Source organism: Pogona vitticeps, chromosome 2, assembly GCF_051106095.1.
Source record: "Pogona vitticeps strain Pit_001003342236 chromosome 2, PviZW2.1, whole genome shotgun sequence".
In the NCBI taxonomy this organism is placed as follows: Eukaryota; Metazoa; Chordata; class Lepidosauria; order Squamata; family Agamidae; genus Pogona; species Pogona vitticeps.
Window position 1 is genome coordinate 51,453,234 of NC_135784.1, and position 15,440 is coordinate 51,468,673.

General features: G+C 39.5%; 1 protein-coding gene across 3 annotated transcripts in view; it reads left to right on the forward strand.

The window, feature by feature from the left end:
* LOC110077687 (contactin-4) overlaps positions 1–15,440 on the forward strand; it is a 546,252-nt gene that overhangs the window by 87,794 nt on the left and 443,018 nt on the right. For 2 of the 3 annotated variants that reach the window (XM_072989453.2, XM_078385218.1), the window contains exon 1: positions 14,481–14,595. The exons of the other annotated variant lie outside the window; for it this stretch is intronic. The gene's annotated coding sequence lies outside the window, so the exon portion shown is untranslated. Of the gene's footprint in view, positions 1–14,480; positions 14,596–15,440 lie in introns of those variants that run through there. 3 annotated transcript variants of the gene reach the window in all.

The window sequence follows — 15,440 nt, forward strand, 5'->3', positions numbered from 1 at the left end:
GTTTGGGTGAATCTTTTCACAGTTGAATAATGTACAATATTTCCAGTGTTGTTTTTCTGTTTTGTTTTGTCTTTTCTAACCACGTCTTTCTAGTTGTTACATCTCATACTGTGGTATTCCCCCTTATTATGGAAGCAGGACAGTGAAGAAAGGAAAAAAATACTGTATCTGATTCATTTGAAATGTGGTGTTGAAGGAGAGTTTCATATATACTGTGGGGAGCCATAAAAACATATAAGTGACTTCTACTTTTCAGCAACTTACCAGCTCCTTCCTGCCTGCAATCTCTAATTTGCCGTCATGAAATTATCACCATGTATGTAGTAATTACAAACGTGTGGTTTCTTATGTGATTATATTATATTACCCCCTGGCAAGTAAGAATTTGTATTAAAAAGCAGAAGTTGATGACTTTTTAGACCTGTGTGAAAATAGAAAAAGCTTGCTTAGTGCCTCTTGACTGGAATAGGAGGTTTCAGACTTCCCTCAAACTGCAGTTAGCAGGTTTTCAGGTACAAGTTTAATATCAATTAGTAATTGCTTCCACTCACTTAAAAGAAGGCCCACTTTGCATGCTGGGTCTCATTGAATTAGCACACATCTCCTGAGACAAACAGTAAAAGGAAGATATTAAAAAGATTAAAATACACAGTGATAGAATATGAAGAATAAGGCAGAGTCTGTGTACAGTATCCCTCAACTGCATAATGATAAGAAGCTAAAAATGAGACAGTTTGAGGGTTATATAAAAATCTTCCATGGTATCAAAACCTATCAGGAAAATTTGTACTTTTTACCTCTGTAGCTGAAATCCTGCTTAGTGTGGTAAGTTGCAGCTAGAGTAGGCCCACTGAATCTATGGAACTTACGGAAGAGTTGCCCCACCAAACTCCCATTAATTCAAGTGGCCTACTCTAGTTGCAACATTATGCGAAACAACAGGATTTCAGCCAGTATATCATATAACACTCTTTTCATTCTAAAATAACACAGTCTTTATGTAACATTTAATGCTGTTCAGAGAGATTGTTCCTCTCAAACAGCTGCCATGGGACTTGCAGGTCTATTAATATGACATTCTTCTACTGCATAACCCTTTTAAAAATTAAGTGGAAGACTTTATTTATTGAATGTAGCTGATGATATAAATGTCACATATACATATGCAAATGCATGCATCAAATAAAGTGCTTTGAACAGCATATAGAAAATTGATAGAACCAGTGTGATATCATGGTTTTAGTATTAGCCTTGGGCATAGGAGACCCGAGTTCAACTTCCAACTCAGTCATGAAACTCATTGGATGACTTTGGGCCAGTTATACTCTCTTGGCTTGACCTTCCTCACAGAGTTTTCTGAGGAAAAAGTCGGGGAAGAAAGTTATGTGCTCACTAGAGAAAAAGCAGGATGTAAACATGACAGATATACAGCGTAATGAACCTGCTTAGCTGCCAATTGGACACATCCACACGGAAGAAATAGCATAATGTATTTATGGAAAGAACTAGTAATTTGAAAATATAGATTGATCTTGCTCCATATAATAAAGACAGAGGTACTGTAACAGTGTTGCTAGATTATACAAAATTATAGATCTATGACAGGACTGTGAATATGACATTAAATTAAATTCAGTAAGGCCAGGAAGAGGCTTTTTTATTATTCTATAGAAAAAAAAAATTCCTAATGTGTCACGAGGGCTATCCATCAGCATTGAAGTAATTTCTTTTGGCTTTAGCACGTGAAAAGAATGTTTGATGCTTTAGTTTGGTCCAAAAGCTAAAGTTTGTAGGATTTTATATATAGCTCTTTATAATCTCTGATTTTAAGAAGCGCTCAAATGCATTCCAAAAGAAACCCTGTAATTTAGGTCAGATTCCTATACTGCATATTTTGTGTCGAAATTATGCATGCTTTTATATGATTTGTTTTGAAACACAGATAGGTGTGTGGGCTTACAAAATGTCACACACTGGAAGATGAGAGAGATATCGGGGCTGGAATCTGGAATTCTAGTCTTTTGGTGCCTGACATTTTTAGAATAAATTCCATAAAAATCCTAACTTCTATAATTCAGCACAAGATGCACAGCAGGCAACACTGGAAGACAAGAGTGCATTCAGTACTTTCATTCCAAGGCTGCCCACGACCCAGCCCTTGGATTACCACATTTGTAAAATAATGTGATATAAACTAAAAGGTTTCATTATTTTTATGCCTCAAGATCTGTTCTTCATTCTAAATACAAATAGAAATAAACAAGATTTTTGTAAGACAAGCAGGAGCACAAGATGGTGGCAGCATACAAATCTGTTTTCTACACCACTCTTCTCTGCTATTCAATTACATAAAAAATCACCTGGCACTAATATTGCAGCCTGCCAGAAAGATGTCAGGTTTGTTAATCAGTATCTTCATTGCCATAGATTCATCAGCATCTCTTCCACGAGATATTTATCTTTCATATTGCACAATATTGTAGGTTATTCTTCATGTATCAGCAATTTGAATGCATTGGGCATCAACTTTTTGGATAAATGCCCATCTTGGCTTGCATCAACTTTTTGGATAAATGCCCATCTACTGCTCATGCATATGGATTTCCACCCAACATATGAGGTGTCTGCCATTTGTACTCCATTCTACCTCTATGCCAGTTTTCAAGTTTATGACACTCCTTTGTGAATGTACAATGAATTATTACAGCTTTATTCAGCTGTAGGCAAACTTTATTTCCATAAATTAAAACTCATTTCCTGTGCCTCTGGTGTGGAGGGTCAAAAGCAGGAAGCAAGAATGTAGTACAGTATATTAGTTTGAACAAATGCTATCATTTACTCTATGCATAGCTTGCCTTTTTCATTGTAATAATTGCATGCTCCAGTGAAGTGTTCGTTATCTTAAACTTTGATTATTCAAATATCTAATAGCTCAAAAAATATTGTGTTACAGTGCTCTTATATTAATCTAAGTGGTTCTTATTCGGGGATCAGGAGATAGAAATGGTGGGCCATGACATACCTGGCCCAGATTAAGAGCCACTGAATATTCTACATGCACTAAGTAAACTATCATGCTGGGGCCTTCTGTAGAATCATTATCATTATAGAATTTTCATCCATATTTCTAGGCGGTGTAGCCTGAATGATTTTATCATTTGATTAAAAAATTTAAATGGCTATTAGTCACTATTAGTATTATTCCAACCCCACTGAAACCCTCTCTTTGACCACACTTGTTTAGTGTAATAAACCACACTAAAAGGGCTAATTGAATCAATGGCGATTTAATGAGTCATCTCCTCTGTAAGTTCCATTGATTCAAATTGGTCTACTCTAACTAACTTACAGTGGGGTCTCGACTTACGAACGACCCGACTTGTGAACAATTCGAGTTACAAACCTGCCCTATAGGGAAAGTAAGGACTCGACATGCGAACTTCCCTCGAGTTAGGAACAGGGGAAAAAGTCCCCCCTCTCTCCCCTTAGAGGCTTCTGGAGGGGGGAAAAGGGTCAGAAACTTAAAAATAAATACTGTACTGTTAAATAAAGTCACTTACCAGGCCTTGGTAGCCCCCAAACCACAGGAAAAAGAGCAGGAAAGAGCTAAAAGCCGACACCCAGAAAGAGCCTGGCAGCCATTTTGTGGTTTTCCCCACTCCTCTCCCCGCCTAACAGCTGATCGGCTGGCTCTGAGCAGGCTTCCCGAGGCTGGCTCTGAGCAGGCTTCCCGAGGCTTGCTCAGCACCTAAAAAGCCTGCCTGAGTGCCTTTGTGCTGAAAAAATCAGCACAACATGCTTTAAAACATTATTTAAAATTGGCTTCGTTTTTAAAAAAAGAGTTCTAAAGTGCTGCCTTTAGTATTCCCTGCCTTCCCTGAACCTAAGGGGAAAAAAGAAAGAAAATATCCCCCTCTAGTGGCAGAAGGCAGAATAGCAGCTTCCCATTAGTTTCTATGGACAGAAAAGAGCAGATACGGATTAAATGGTTTTCAATGCATTCCTATGGGAAATGCAGATTCGACTTAAGAACTTTTCGACTTGAGAACCACCTTCCAATACGGATTAAGTTCTTAAGTCGAGACCCCACTGTACTGTCCTAAAGTAAATCACAGTTTGAGATTTGATTCAACTGGGACTTACAGAGCAGGTTACTCAAACAAGATTTGAAGGATCAATCATCCCATATGAACTGCCTTAAGATGCCAGGTTGGCCCCCTCTCTCTTGTCCTTCCGTCATCAGGCAAAGATCTTCCTCTTCATGCAGGCTTTTAAGCAGTTAGTGTCTCAACCTGGCTTCTTAGGGCAGCACATTCTAAAGCTTGGGAGCAACCACTAAGAATCCTCTCCCCCACATTCTCACCAAATGAGTTTAGTAAGGCAGTGGAACCACTTTACTAAAGAAGACCTCCCTAGAAGATCTTAAAAGCTAAGAAGGCTCATATGGGATGATATGATCCTTCAAGTAGGTTGACCCAAGCTATTTATTTTATTTAAATATTTTTACTTCACCTTTCTCCTTAGAAAGGATTCAAAGCAATTTACATCTTTAAAAGGCAATATTAAGGTTAACAAAAGTACAAGAGCAGCAAGAATATACAAATACTAAAAAGAATCAAACAAATACCATACTAAAAAACATAAGCAACACCAAAACACATTCAAAACTAGTGCCTGAAGCTTCCCTGAAGATAAAGGTTTTTGCCTGCTTGTGGGAAGGACAGTAAAGATGAGACTAGGCTAGACTCTTGTGGGAGGGAGTTTCAAAGTCTGGGAGCAGCAACAGAGAAGACCTTCGCTCTGCGATTTTCGCCCTATGTGGGCACTGTTTTGCGATCGCATTTGTGATCGCAAAACCGTCCTCGTAGAGCGGATTCATCGCTCTACAAGGCGCCCGTTGTGCGAGGCACCACTGTGTTTGTTTTTCAGTAATGTATTTGTAGAGCAAATACATGTTAATCTGTTCAAAGGCTTGCTTAGTAAAGATAGCACCAGAGGCCCATGTGTCTTCCATAGCATGTTTGGAGAGCAGACTTCTGATTCACAGAGGTCTGAAGAGAGGGTAGCATCCTGATATATTACATTCACTGTTGTAAGAAATTTATTTATAACATGGAGCTCCATGCCTACTGGACTGAAAATGCTCACTGTTATTATAACGATAATTGTTGCAAAGCTGTCTTGTGCCAAATTTTCCCTCTTGTAATTGCTATACAATTGAACAAATTGTTTGGATGGGTGTGTAGAAGATACATAGTAGTGGTAGTGGCAGTAGTGACTGTTTTAGCAGTATAAAATAGTCCCATTTTTCTTAATGAGGAAATGTTTTGAAAAAAATGAAAAACACATCAGCAGAAAACTTGTGAATGAATGTTTAATAACACTCCAATGTCATATTGTTCTGCAGAAGCTTGCATAAATAGTTTATAGCTGCATGGCTGCATCACTAGAAAGTTGAATCTGGACATCACTATCTCAGTAGTACAGGCATAATTTTGCACCTTTTTAAAGGATCACCCTTGTCCAGCAGGCTGAGGCAAAGAGGAAGTCACAAAGGAAGCAAAACCAGGGAGCTGGACAGGGGACAGATTGGATTTGTCTTCAGTGTGGAAGAGATTGTAACTCTCGAATTGGCCTCCTCAGCCACACTAGACGCTGTTCCAAGTCCTCCATACAGAGCACGCTACCATAGTCTTTCGAGACTGAAGGATGCCTACTTAAAGGATCAGTTGTATATTTGTTCAATAGATCACTGTCACCATTTTTGTGTGAGGGCTTGCATGTGGGAAGTTAATAGTTAACGTTCTTGACCTTTATTATTTACTGTTGATGTCTCAGCAGATTCCTACAAGGCAATAAATAATCATAGGTCTTTGAATGGCTTCTGCAATCTTTTGTTTCTAGTAAATAACATGGTGATTATTTCCACAACAAAAGAAGAACCATGGAGAGTATATGAAGACTAGTTTTTTAACACTTCAATCTCCTTAAATTTTAGAGTTTTAAGGAGAAGCTAATTCTATAAAGTATGAAAAAGCAAATATAGACATATATCAATTATGACAATCATAGGCATCCTTCAGTCTCGAGAGACTATGGTGACATGCTCTGAATCGAGGAGTGTCCTCTCCAGAGCATGAAGCCCGGGTAAGGTAATTATGACAATAGTTTGCTTTTTAATCTGCCGCTGTTAGTTGTCATTATTCGATAACATATTAGATGTTGCAGCAATATTATTCCAAGATCATTTTTCTAAAATAAGCACTGTTTTAAGACAACCTGACCATATCATAGCTTTATCAAATTTACTACAGCATTCAGTTGTACCTTCCATAGGTCTGGGGGCTTCACACAAACACTTTCCTGGACTATTGAAGGCTACACAGACTCTTAAACACCTGCTCTAACCCTTTTCCCCCCTCAGAAACCCACTCTTGTGGCAAACATTCTGTTATTTTGTGTTGCCCAGTCAGAACTGAAATACAGCAGTTCTGATTGGATAGGACTTTCAAGATGCGTTAGGTGTTTAAAGAGATGTTTTACCAGTTTCATCGGCCCCAGTGAGTTTCCATGGCAGAATCAGGGAAACAAAGGAGGTCTCCTGAGTCCATTACTCTACCCAATATAACTATCACCACCATCATCATCTCAGAACTATACCTCCCTTACGTCCTTGTTTAGAGCACTCACAAATTAATTTTAAGAATGACAATCTTCAGTTCAAACTTTGGATGGAAATAGGAATTTAAAGAATCAAAGATTTGTTTGTACAAGAAAAACCAATTATTGTACAATCAGACAGAAAAAACTACAGAAATACCAATTAACTGGTTCCATTTATTTCAGATGCGAAATATCATGACTCAGTTGTATAAGAAGTCATGTCCTAATAGACTGTTATCAGAGCTAGAAAACTACTGCATATATAGAAACAATAAAAAAGGGGGGGGGAAAGAGACTGTATTCACTAATTTATAAAAGCATTCTAGATAAAGAATATGGCCACAGTACCTAAGATAGTTTGGGTGCCAAATTTAAACGTCAACATACCAGAAAATATTTTGGGGGAAAATGGACCACCCAACCATACACATTGATATCAGAAAAAATTAAAGAAATGAAGTTGAAAGTAGTCCACAGGTGGCACCTAAGTCCTACCAAACTACATACAATTAATAGAGGGAGACACCAGGATTGTGCTGGAGAAAGTGTGGATCTAAAAAAATGTTAGAACACATGTGGTTAGTTTCCTCAAAAATAGAATAGTTCTGGTATGAGCTAATTAGTTGGTTAATAATAATAATAATAATAAAATAGGACCAAATTTATCAAATTAAGAATTGGTGGCAACTCTTATAGGGGCAGCACGGAATGAAATTGCCTGCTGGAAAAATGCTCAGGACCTCACTCTGCAAAGATACATAAATCAAATATCAGAAGTGATACAGTCTGAGATAATCAGGTCAGAATGTACAGAGGGGAATTAAACAAAATAACTTTATGAACATATGGCACCTCTGTTGAAATCCGATATTGAATAATAAAATAAATATTGGACAACTGGTTAGATTAAATGACGTCAGCAAGACATAAAAGTGCAGTAATGAGCCATGGAAGAGACTATGTAAAAGGATAAAGAGATACTGTAAAAATTGTATATATAGATGAAGGCATAAGTGTTTATGAATAAAAATATTATTACTGTATTACAGTAGGTATTGTTCTGATATGCTAATTTGAATTGATTGATAGAAAATAATTTTCAAAAAAAGAACTGTAAAACTGGAAGGCACTCTATGGATCATGGAGTCCAGTCCCTGTCAAGGAGGCACAGTGGGGAATCGAACCACCAACCACTGGCTCCACAGCCAGCTACCTGTACCACAATGGATACCTAGTGGCAAACATACCTGTCTATTTAAAGTGGGTTTATGGGGACAGAGGTACTGGGGGCTACTAAACATGATATTGCTTCCTAGCGGGCACATGGAGATTTCTTGAGGAAAAATTAAGTTTGTTTCATTTCAATAACTGCTGCCTTGCCATTGCATAGATATTGAAAAAGTATAAGCATTTCCTGATTGTGAGCAATTAGCTGCCCTTTTGTGCTTGCTGTCCGTACTTAGCTTCAGAAAGGGGAAATGGTCATACAGAAGTGTCTGGAGTTGCAGAGTCACCCCCTTCTTGATTGCTATAGTCAGAAGCAGTAGATTTGAGAGTGCCATAGAGTTGGTCAGAACTTCAAAACTGACCATAACTTGCTCAAAACTTCAAGATTAACAAAAACTTCTGAGGGAAGTTGTTGCTAATTACTGTCTCTTTTACATGAGACAGGAAAAGTCTTCCAATGATTCCATTTTGGCAGATATAATCACCTTGGACAGGCAAAGGTAGTAGCCCATAGTGGTCGAGACTTATGATCTGCATCCTTAAGATCGACAAGCTGATATTTATCCCAGATAATAGGACAAGTATTACATCAAATTGAACTCTCCAGTATCAGAGGCCAAATCAAGGTGAATTAAACCAATTTTGTTTTCAAAACATGCAGCAGAAATTGCTCACAACAGGCGGCTGACTGCGCAAGGATCTTCTCCACCATGACAGTGGCAGTGGTGTGAGCTCTTTTTGTTCTCCATCACCGCTGTGGTAAAGTTGTTCAGATTATTTGTAGTCTTCAAACTCTCAGATTAAGCCAAAATTGTCCTCCAGTGATGCTGCAGTTTCCACCCATCTTACGTTATCACACCCTTTAAACAAGAGTGCTGAACTGGCTTTACCCACAGAAAGGGAATGCTTAAGAATGGCAGTGTAAACTTCTCTAGTCATTTCTATGTTCCACAGATCACAAAATGCTTCATCAAGATTACTGACAAATGAAGCAGGAAGATCCTATTGGGATCTATTAGTAACCTGGTCACGCATCTTAACCAGCAACCTCTATGGAGGTCCATATATGCCACATGTCTAAAATGAACCAGAAATAACTGAAATCAATTATTTAGAAAGCACAGCAAACCACAGGAGATCTGGTCCAGATTTCTGGGGTTTGATATGATTAGTATCCTGAGGATACACGATTCATACTACTCATTTCCATCCAAATCTGAGGGAACTATTATAGTTCTATCAATTATCTGATGTCAGTTTCTGATTAGATGAGGGCAAATAAATTTATTGGATAAAGTAGAGGAGCTCCAGCCAAAAGGCAGAACAGGAAATAGGGTGTCAACCTTTAATAAATAGGGTTTGATTCCCCCAGAAAAATTAGGATTATAACTTAGATATCTTCTTGTATTCAGTCTGAGCTCAGATTTTCAGATATCATGGTGCTGGGAGTACATTTACACAGTTCTATTTGTCAGCTGTGTCATTCCTGAAGATGTCCATTCTGGTCATGGTAACACATATCTTAGAGTGTAATCAGACAGCAAAACAGCTTGCCTTTTGATCTGTGATCCAGCACATCTCTGATCCATACCCAATCTGGACCTTGTTGATCCAGAAGCATAGCTACTATTTTCAAGGGCTGGGCTGTGGCAATTCCCACACAGACAGGAAGATTGCTCCTAGGAAAGCAACCTTTAAGGAGGATTGCTCCTAGGAAAGCAACCTTTTCCAGTGTGATCAGATATTATCTCTTTTCATCATCTGATTGCATCCTAAGTTACCGTATTTGCCGGTGTATAAGATGACTGGGCGTGTAAGACGACCCCAACATTTCCACTCAAAATATAGAGTTTGTTATATACTCGCCCTATAAGACTACCCCCTCCCTCTGCCTTTTACCCCCTTCCCCATAGCGAGGCGTGCCGCGGATTGGGGCCCAAGCGATGGTAGGGCTTACCTGAGGTGGGGGGAAGGTCTTAAAGGATGCGGATAGTGGGGGGGGTGGACCGACAGGGCGAGCCCGCTTTTCATAAGATCCTCCACCCTCAGTCACAGCAGCCAGAGATTCACCCAATCAGGGCTCGGAAGCTGGGAGGGGCGGACGCCGCTGTGGCGGGGTAGACCGGCTGGGACGGCCACGCCTGAGCAACCCCAGGAGGCTTGCGTTGGTTTCGGCGGCAGGCCCAGGGATGGGGAGGAGCATCAGGGACACCCTTCCCGGACGGCGCGGCCTGCGTTCGCGGGCCGGCCTACCCACTTCCCACCTTCTTTTCTTGGCGGGTGCAGGGGGAATCCCAAAGATGGTAAGCAGAGGCCCTGGCAGCCTTGCCTTTCCCATCCACGCTGGGGAGTCCATGACCGAGAGCAGGGGGAGTTCCATGCCTGTGTGAGCTGCCTGTCGGGGGCACGCGGATATATCCGCTCTGGGCTGTTGGGGTTTTCATCAGTTTGGGTGGGGGAAGCCCCTGGATACCGCACGATACTGGACAGTATGTAGAACAAGGTGGACGGGCATCGGGAGGCTACTATGGGTAGCTATGTCTATCCCAACTGAAGTGCACCCGGTGTATAAGATGACCCCCCCCCCCACTTGGAGGCATGTTTTTCAGGGCAAAAAAGTAGTCTTATACACCAGCAAATACAGTATATCTTGTTTGGATGATTTTAAGATTCTCTGGACAACCTTTGAAAAGTGTTCAGAAATTCCAGCAGGTCCAAAATGTAAAAAAGATTTTTCTAACATAAGATTATTTCCTCCTTTCTTTTTGGCCATATTATGAACAAGAAGTATACAAAATGACAATGTTGTTCTATTTGTGTCATATTTCGTACTCTTGTTCTAAAAGGTGCCAAATAGCTTACATATGGTCTCCAAGTAGTATTTCATCCAGACATACTTCAGGGTGGTACTTATACTCAGCCATATCACTATGCTATCTGTTTTCAGAACCAATACATTTTAGCTAGATATCATAATTAGAAGATAGCATAGGAAAGCATAACATAAGATATGTATGACATTACCATATGCATAGCGTCATGTCCTGTCAGCCATTATTTTGCTGAACACATACAACATTATGTTAACACTCTCTTTGTACAAGGCATCAATCTCATTAATGGAGAGAAAATATGATCTGTTGTGTGCTGGTAGAATGTTCTATCACAACTATAATGTCTGTGTTTCTACAATAATGTGACCATCGTTCTGCTTAATTAAGACACAATTATGCAGTCTTGCAAAGTTTGCAGCTATCTTACATTACCTCTTTGCTGTTGCAATGTTATCAGAGAAGTAAATTCTTAGGGCAGTGACAATAATGGCATACATTATCTTCTGTTATTTCAAATAACATAGACTTACATGAAAAACACTAGAAAGTACAATGAATAAACATTCTGTGCGGTAGATATGTAATTGAATTAATGTAGAAATTAATTACCTTTGGGAATTGAAAGCCATAGTTGTATGGAATAAAATTATTTTTCTATGCAGGAGTGCTAATTATCATAAACAACAAATTTTACAGAAAACATTTTTAGGTCTTTAATTTGTGGTCCCAACTGTTAATGCTCAACTAGATTTAGGAATCTATCAAAATGAGATAATGAATGAGACTGTTGGACTGCTTTTCATTTATGTGGCTAGTGTTGATTTTCTGGGACAAGAATGTGGAGCATGTAATCTTCCAGATCTTGCTGGATTTCAGGTGCTATCATCTCTCATCACTAGCTATGCTGACTTGGATGGATGGTTGTCACAGTCCAATAGCATCTCAGAAGTTACATGTCTGCATCCTCTTCTAAGAGGAAACAGGTAGAATTTAAAGAGGAATCTTTTTGTCAGGATAAATTGTGGAAAGAGATAATGCAGAATGGATATGAGACCCTAGGGAATGCAACCCATATTGAAGATATGATGAGCTATTGATCTTCTCAGAGAACCCTCTCAAAACCTAATTTGAAAAGTTATAAAAGACCGTAGAATAGTGGAGATATCATACACCTGGAAACAGGTTTTTCAAAAAATAGAGTGGAGCGCATTTACTCTGACATGGCATGTGGAATAGTTGAATTTCCTGATGGACAGTCAGAAGAGTGATTGTTTGAATGGCATATTGACTGTTAGTGTAATATTCAAAAACTGGAGACACTTGATTGAACATCCATTGTGAAGTACCCTAGAGAAGTCTCCTTTCATGGAATAATAGAAAAGTGAAGTTGGAAGGGACCTACAAGGCCATCAAGTCCAGCCTCCTGATCAATGCAGGAATACAATCAAAGCATATCTGCCAGGTGATTATCCAAGTTTTTCTTGAATGCCTCCAGTGTTGGAGCACTCACCAACTCCCAAGGTAACTAGTTCCACTGCCGTACTGCTCTAACAGTTAGGAAGTTTTTCCTGATATTCAACCAATATCTGGCTTCCTTTAACATGAGCCCATTGTTGCATATCCTGCCCTCTGGGATGATCACGAACAGATCTTGCCCCTCCTCTGAATGACAGCCTTTCAAATATTTGAAAAGTGCTATCATATCACCCCTCATCCTTCTTTTCTCAAGGCTAAACATGCCCAATTCTTTTAGCCTTTCCTCATAAGGCTTGGTTTCCAGCCCCCTGACCATCCTTGTCGCCCTCCTTTGAACTTGTTCCAATTTGTTAGCATCCTTCTGGAATTGTGGTGTCCAGAACTGGACACAGTACTCAAGGTGAGACCTTACCAGTGCTGAATAGAGGGGGAATAGCACCTTGCGGGATTTGGAAACTATATTTCTATTAATGTAGCCTAAAATAGCATTTGCCTTTTTTTTTGTAGCCACATCACATTGTTGGCTCATATTTAGCTTGTGATCTACGACAATTTCAAGATCCTTCTTGCTCATTGTTTTGCTGAGCCAGGTATCCCCCATCTTGTAACTGTGCAAGTGGTTTCTTTTTCCAAGGTGCAGTATTTTGCACTTATCCCTGTTGAATTTCATTCTGTTGCTTTCAGCCCAGTGCTTCATCCTATCAAGGTCATTTTGAATTTTGTTTCTGTCTTCTAGGGTATTATCTGTTCCGCCCAACTTGGTATCATCTGACATTTGACAAGCATTCCCTGAACTCCCTCATCCAAGTCATTAATAAAAATATTGAGGAGCACCAGTCCCAGTACTGAGCCTTGGGGTATCCCATTTGTGACCTCCCCACAGTTAGAGAAGGACCCATTAATCATCGCCCTATGAGTACGATTCTGTAGCCAACTGTGTATCCACCTGATATTTGATCTATCAGGGAGGGTACCTGATCAAAAACATAGATCAAATTAGTTTCACAGGATTTGTTCATTACATATCCGTTGGTTTCTAGTTATTACTGCCTTGTTTTCTAGGTGCTTGCACAATGACCGCTTTACGATCTGTTCCAGAATTTTGCCTGGGATTGATGTCAGGCTGTCTGGCCTGTAGCTCCCTATTTGAAGATAGGAACAACATTAACCCTCCTCTAATCATCTGGCACCTCCCCCATTTCCCATTATTTCAACAAAATAATGGATAGCAGTTCTGTGTAAGGTTATCTGTCTTTGTCTCCGAAGAGCAAATGGTTATCTCATTTCTGTTCCCTGAAAAGTCTTCATTTTACTCACCAGGAGTAAGTAGAGTAACACCATGAAAAATGAATAATGAATAATTAGATATTTCTGGCACCTCTACACTGTGATCCTGCATCTATGTCTTAAACCATTTAGGATTTTGAGGGACATGACATTGCTTAAAGCAATCCTATTTCAGTGGCAAAAGTATTTTGCAGTCTTCTGAGAAAGTGACTCCCAATTAGCAAACCAGTTGATTACAAAAGAAATCTCCCTTCTTATTGTTTTTGTCAGGCAGCTGAGTAAGATTATTGGGCTCAAAATTTTGAGATATTGGCCAAAATCCTTCTGCATAGTTACACTAATAGAAGGAAAATAGCATAACACACAGCCACAAATTGCTATTAATTAATGAGTCCCCCTTTGGATTCTTGGTTGCACATCAAGCCACCTAACTAGCACGCAGCGAGGAAACCAAGCAGGTACTTGTCTGTCAACTTGCCACAATGAATTACTGTATTTGTCCATGTATAAGATAATACTTCCTAAAATCCTTAGACTAAAAATTGAGGGTCATCTTATATACGGAAGTAAGGGGGGAAGGGGGGAAGCACTGCAGAATCACAGCCCTTTGATCCTGCAGCCTTTCATTGCTGTTTCCCTGCCACTTCCTAAGCCCTGTGGGGCTTAGGAAGTGGCAGGGAAACAGCAATGAAAGGGCTGCAGGATTGCAGCCCTTTGATCCTGCAGCCCTTTCATCGTTGCTTTCCCCCTCCACTTCTGCAGCCCTTTGATCCTGTTTTTGCAGGACTTAGGAAGTGGAGAGGGAAAGCAGTAATCATTTTTTTAAATTTGGGGTTAGAAAGTGCAGGTCATCTTATACATTGGGTCATTTTATATATGGAAAAATACGGTATATTATTTCCCTTCCACTAGCATAACTATACAACAGAATCTGGTCATTGTAATTAACTGATAAGCAAGGAATAACTCTTCTTCCACCTTTCACTTTCTTTTCAGGGTGACATGTTTTTAATTTGCTGCCAAATCAGCGTGTCATAGGCAGTCCTTACTCCCAGTTCCAGAACAAACTAGCAATAAGTGCATCAAGACAACTCTCTTTGCCTTTCAGGTATGCTACATAAGCTAACTCAGCCCTGTTTTGCATGTATCATTTGCCTCTCTTGATAACACTTCAGTATGGATTAAAAAGGTATTCAACAAACATCTGAAACAGTTTATGGGGTGTACTGTTGTGGAGTGAGGAGGAAGACCCACAGGAGCAGGGTGGAACCGCTAAACAGATAGTGTAGGAACAGAACTGGTCACATGGTTGAGATAGAAATGAATCACAAAGAACTGAACCTTCCTTGAAAATTCAGCAGTTGGACCCATGCTTCCTGTTTCTAATGATCTTTCATTCTTGTCACTTTTTATTTCTGGTTCTTCCCTAAAAGGAACTCATTTGGAGTCCATAGCTGAGTATTCTGGTGAAATAGAGAGGTGGCATAATACAAACATGATATTGTACCCAATGTCTGCAGTAGACTTCTTTTTGGCCATGTCTTTTGCCATGTTTGTTGTGTCCCTGGGAAAAGGATTTCTAGGGCAATGGTGGGTAGAAGTAAGGCCAGCAGCTGATGTAGGAGAAAGTAGCCAGTTTGTTTTTGAAATATACTTTTCCATACTGCCCATAGTTCTTTCCAAATGACAATCTGTGTTGGGTTTTGGCAGTTTGGTCTCAGGAAAATTTGAGTTTGGCTTAAATAATAATAAACTTTCCTTCTGATTGCACAGAAGATAAAAATGGTTTTTAAGGAACCTACAGAGCAGATTAAACTACATTCTTCCTAAGTAGACTACCCCTTATTTGTTAGTTTACATCTACTGTCTTAATACAATCATTCAGACACTCTGGCAATGAAAAAGAATAAAGAGTTTCATTTTACTCACAGTTCTTCTTAAATAAAAACAAAT